The 6,000-nt window shown below is 41.7% G+C and overlaps 1 pseudogene; it reads right to left on the bottom strand.

Annotated features, from left to right (window-relative positions):
* Positions 1–1,518, bottom strand: LOC140926143 (tetratricopeptide repeat protein 28-like; annotated as a pseudogene).
* Between the last annotated feature and the right edge of the window lie 4,482 nt (positions 1,519–6,000).

The following is a 6,000-nucleotide window of genomic DNA, read 5'->3' as shown; positions in this document are numbered from 1 at the left end:
TCACCTTTCTGTCTTTTGGGGACATAGTTTCTCAATTTCATTAGAAGAGCCTGATTTCTTCTCGTTTGGCGTGAGAGTGACGTCATGGCCAATAAGTGTAAACGGCGCCCAGTATTTTAAATCGCTGAACTTCTCGGATTATCTCGGATATTTCATTACGCGGTTAAGGGAGTCGCTCGCACTTCGCCTCTCAAAAAGGTTGTGGTAGAAGTTTTTCATGAACTCCAACGTGGCCTGGTCCACATCGACACCAGAACAGAACGAGCACCAGCACCAATAAAGGCACGTGCAATACCGACCAAGCCTTCAGCTTTGATCTCTCCCCGACCACTGTGACAGCAACTAAGGACAACTGGCTTGGTTCGCAGCTTCACACTCATCACATCTGTCATTGTCAAAATGTAATCCTCTTCTGCAGGGGTCTGCGATTTCCTCTCAGGATTCGGGCTCAACGTTATTTCTCCGGTTTCCATGCGTCCATGTGCAGCAATGTACACTACCGCAACCGAACTAATCTGTTTTAGCATTTTACATTTGGTGGCCAAATTTCCAGTTAGAGGTGCCGTATTGAGAATCTGCCCAATCATCTATGCTTCTTGTCTGGCAAAAGGAAGCTGCTCCAGGATCTGATTTCCTTGGCTGTTGGCAACTTCACTCATGTCTGGATCCCCTACAACTAGAGCTCCACTACTGCTGTTAGTGTGGAATTTTGGACAATGAGAAATAATTTTCAAACTTGTCAGCGAAGGAATAAATCTGGCTTTGAAGGATTCACACAAGTATTTGGAAAAAGGATTCAGCAATACAGCAAACGGAGCTAGCCATAATGGACCATCCGGGACTATGATTAGCTCATCGCCCTCAATCGGATCCAGTATCGGGGCAATCACATAGCTGTACAAGGCGGCTAGGGGGGGGGGGGGGGGTTATCCTCTTGGAGAGTTTGCTGTGAACACTTTTTGGATGACCGTACCACGGTATAGCAGTTTTCGTGTAAGACATCTAAGGACCGATTCGCGCAGTTAACATTTGCACGAATACCATTGTTTTCTTGGGCAAGTTGGATTAGGGACTGTAATGTTTCATCTGCTGCATTATCTGAAAAGTGGCGGCAAAGCGTCTTCTGTCGGTGAAGAACAGATTTCTCTTTCAAAAGTAACCACATATTTATCTTATTTTCTGACACAGATAGAAAAATAGTGCTTGATGAAATATTGTTTAACATGCCGAATTCTTCTTCGTCTAGTCGCTTTCCTTCGGGTTGACTTCCTTGAAAACCATACTGGGATGTCATAATATCAGCTACGACTGGGCCCGACCTTCTTCGGCAGCGGCCAGAGCTTCACTAATCTTTTCTTGTTTTAACAAAACTCTACAAAGGCCTGTATAAGCATAGTTACACTCGTTCCGAAATCCAGTCTTCCATTTATCTTGAGACTGAAGAACACTCCTCATTTGATTGAAAACTTCAACGCTTGTTTGGTAGTTTTCGAGTGCTTTCGATAAACTTTCCAGCATCTCAAAGCATCGTCCAAGCTCACTGTATGCTTTACCTTCCAGGTTTTTGTCTCCTAGATGTGTAGCGATTCTGAGGCATTTTTTTGTTCCAGCCAATGGCTATCGTGTAGCGGCCAAGAAGCAGGGAAATGGATCCTAAATAGCCACAGGCAGCCCCTTCTCCAGCCTTGTCTCCCAGTTCTTGGGCAATACAGAGACGCCGATTGTAATAGTCCATGGCTTTCTTGAAGTTGCCCAGACGTTGAAACGTGCTGCCGAGATGACCATATGCACGACCTTCCTCCACCTTATCTCCCAGGTCTTTCGCAATTCTAAGGCGATGTTTAAAGACGTAGAGGGCTGCATTGAAATCCCCAAGGCCAAGATAAGCTTTGCCAAGATTACCATATGCTTTTGCTTCCCCATCTTTATCTCCAATGGTTTCAGCAATACGAAGATGTCTCATGTGGTAGTCAATGGCTTTTTCGAAATCTCCGAGGCTGTCAAAAACACTACCAAGGCCACCATACTCGCCATCTTCTGATCCCAAGTCTCCAACATCTTTAGCAATATCAAGATGGCGTTTATAGTATTATATGGACTTCTTGAAGTCTCCAAGGCTGCTATAAATATGTCCAAGGGTGCCTTACGCACCCTTTTCCTGATCTTTCTTCCCTAGTTCTTTGGCGCAGGTAAGATACAGATTAGAGTAACTTGCCGCATTTTTTGTACCTCCAAGGCTGCGGGAAGCGTTTGCGAGACCCGAATATGCAAGTGCTACTGCTCCTTTGTTTCGTACATCTTTGGCAATGCTAAGGCCTAAGCTGTAATACTCTTGGGCTTTTTTGAAATTTCTAAGGCCTAGAAAAACGTTGCCAAGACCTGTGTAAGCGTCTCCCTCCCCAGACTTGTGTCTCCTCTCTTTGGCAATGCTAAGGTGGAGCCTATGGTAAATTTCAGCTTGTTTGTATTCACCAAGACAGTCAAAGGCATGTCCGAGATTGCTACAGGCAACACCTTCTAATGGCCTTCCGATTGTCTTGCTAGCCAGACCTTTGGCGACTCTAAGACAACGGTTATAGAAGCCTATTGCTTTATCATAACTACACAAACCTCGAAAAACATTGCCAAGACTGTAGTAAGCAGAAGCTTCCAAAGGTTTTTCTCCCAGATCTATTGCTATACTGAGCCCACGGTTCTGGTACTCAATGGCTTTTTCAAAATTACAGAGCTCTTGGAAAACATCACCAAGACATTGACACACACCTTCCCGTCTCTTGTTGCCCAATTCTTTGAAAATATCAAGAGCAAGGTAGTTATATTCTTTGGCTTTCTTGTAATCACACTGATCCAGAAAAAACCCACCAAGAAAACTATACACAGCTCCTTCTCTAGCTTTATCTCCCGCACTCTTGGCAGTAATGAGTATTTGGCAGTAAAAGTTAACGATGTCGTTGAAATTCCCAGAAAGATTTGCAACTTCAACAAAATTGCTCATAACGCGTGCAAATTCATCATCTTCTTTTTCAACGGGTTGGTTTTCTTTGGGCACATTCGTTGATGGTTGATATGGAGTTAACACCTGTAAAATTGAATAGCTTTTTAATGAGATATTAGTCAGGATAGTTGATTGTATTGGTGTACTGGTTTTTGCGTACGTCCCTAAAATGTATGCCCAACCATGCAATCCTGGTAGATTTGAGGTAAGTCTCGTTTGAATGTCTCTCTTATCTTAACCATGCGTATACCCCTGCATCGAAACTCTATTCAACCAGTCCTCGGCATAACGAACGATTTTCTTCAGCCCAGCCAAAATTACAATAAAATGTATTGAACAGAACCTTGATATAACGAACTTTGATTTAACGAAGGAAATCCTCGTTATAACGAACACAACCCAGAAACACAAACATAAAATATACCTCGATATAACGAATAAATGTCTAACATGTGACCAAAAGATAGTTAAAGATGAATTCAAACAGAGCAACGAGAATAAAAGTTATGTGTACAGTAGTTTTAAGAAGTTTTGTTTGCCTGTTTTTGTGTTTCTAGTGCGGTAGCTAACAGCTCTGAACTGAGACAATAGCACCGTATACAAATGCTTATTACAGAGATTGTTCAGACCCGGAAATACTGGGCGTTGGAAATTAATCATTCATTCTACCTAGATATAAAGAACATTTTGCTTGTTTTACGAAAAATTCATTATCGAGGTTCTCGATATAACGAACCCTCGATATAAAGAACAAATTTCCTCAGTCCCTCGGCCCTTCGCTATATCGAGGTTCTACTGTAGTTACTTCAAAACGTATTTATTTGCGATTAAGACATTTTTTTGGTTGAACAGTTACTCGTGAGCCCAAAATATTATGTACACCGACCACTAACCGTTCACAGTGGTAGCTTCTGAGTTCGGAGTATCCCTTTGGCATATCCCCTTACTTTCAAGAGCGTCTTGTTACCATTGTCAATCTTAAGACTGTCAAGTTCGATAATCAGGTTTTAGAAAGTATCCTACAATGGACTTGGTAAATCATATGGATATAAATTCCAGCTGTTTTTTTCTTTGGTGGGAATGAGGTTGATTTAGGAATGAAAGAAACAAGGGAAGAAAAAGGTAAGTTGATCCGCTAATGAGCTCAGGATCACCTTGTGGTGGTGGACCATCTGGTATTTGTCTGCTCATTATTTCCTTCTTACCTTCAATCCCCTAATCCAATATTTTTTAATTTTATATAATTTCAAACATCCCCAGTTTTTATTCACTGGAGAAGGTCGAGAAATCATCCCAAAATACCTAACTTTTAATTATGGAGCCACTTTTTGGGTTGAAATAGACGAAAAACAAGGCTTTTAAGAAAAATCACCCCTTAAAAAAACTGAGTGAACATATGTGAAAAACGAGCCCCACGTGACTATTTGTGAAAGCGCGAAGAATTAACAAATCCTGAAATCTGACTGGTTCCGAGAGCGGATTCGCCAACCTCGAGGAATCGTTGAGGTGGCTTCATTCCAAGTTTCTTTGCTGTTCGTGAATTTGCGAAAAGTGTGATTTTGTACAATATTATTCTTTAAATGGGCCCTAATTATGAGCAGCACCAGCTAAGTTTCATCATTCAGACAAAATATCTGAGTCTAAGTGAGAAACGAGCATGCTACTAAATAAATGCAAAACGGGCGACTATATAGCTCTACGCAAACATTGCAATCTTGCTTCTATACACTGTTTATAGGGCATTTTTTCTCGGTTTCTTTATTGTTCTGCTTTTCCACTTTTTGTAACCTGGGACCAGGCACCGGATTTGGGGAAAAGGAGAAAAAACAGAATCGGCTTACGCCAAAAAAATAGGCGAGCGAAGCGAGCCCAGCGGTAGTCTGGGTAGGGAAAGAGTGGCGGTGGCGCCACCCGTCTCCCCCTCCCCAGCTCACCCACCCCTTCGCTAGCCGATATATATATTTTCCTATTTCACACCGTGTTTTGCCTTTTCCCCCACTCCGGAGCCTGGTCCCAGGCTAATGTTTTGCTGAAACTGTAAACTCTGAATTTCTTCCGGGACGAATTTGCTCCACAAGACTGATTTTCTTACTTAGTCTTGAGTTATCTGAGTTATCAACACCTCAGGCAGAAGTTATACGTCTCCAGTTATCAAGACCTAGATCATGTTATCCGAGAGGCCCACATAGTGTGTGCTGAAAAAAAAAAGAACCGTTAAAGACTTTGACAGCAGATCCAAGAAAGGATACTGATAACGAAGATGAAAAATAACTAAAAAAAACGTTGACCTAGTAAAAATTAAAGTATTAATAATGCGGTCAGGGTTTTAGTATTTACTCTTTTAAGAAAGGATAGCCTGTCCACACGTACGTTAGCGAGCTAGTTATTTGTCCAGTGCGTTACGAATTAATAAATCCCACGCGGGAGTTATTTTTTGTACGCACGCTAAAAGATCTGAAAAGAGAAAATAGAAGGTCTGTGAACAGGCTAAAGAAAGGATACGGCAAGTCCTTTATCACACCAGATGATGGCTTCCTTAAACTACTTCAACTTAAGGTGACTCGACCCAGTTTTTTTTGGGGGGGGATACCATCCTACTTTGAAGCTCTCTGGTATCCCCACCTTTACTTTTATCGTAAGTCTAACACATAGAATGGATAACATATAGATCAATCTACAATATAACGTAAAATTTTTGGCGATCGGAGTAAATGTCACGTGGTTATAATGCCACGCCCGTTTGAGGTCTGAGTCGAAAATCTGCTGTTGCCGGCATTTTCTCGTGAAAATCTCTCGGCTACACATAGTGCGCATTAGTGCCTTGCGCTGAACAGAGTTTCACCAAAATCGCAAAGACCCAATTCGAGAAATTCAGCGGTTTCCAAATTTAGGTCATAATTTATGTGAAAATGATAAGCAAACTTTACTCAGATTATATCTAATAAACTATAAGATTCATCTCTTTTTGGGCATCGTTATAACAGATGGGTCCTTGCAAGTCAGCA

Source organism: Porites lutea, chromosome 2 (genome assembly GCF_958299795.1).
Source record: "Porites lutea chromosome 2, jaPorLute2.1, whole genome shotgun sequence".
In the NCBI taxonomy this organism is placed as follows: domain Eukaryota; kingdom Metazoa; phylum Cnidaria; class Anthozoa; order Scleractinia; family Poritidae; genus Porites; species Porites lutea.
Note: the sequence above shows the minus strand (reverse complement) of the source record. Positions and strands in the feature narration are given on the sequence as shown.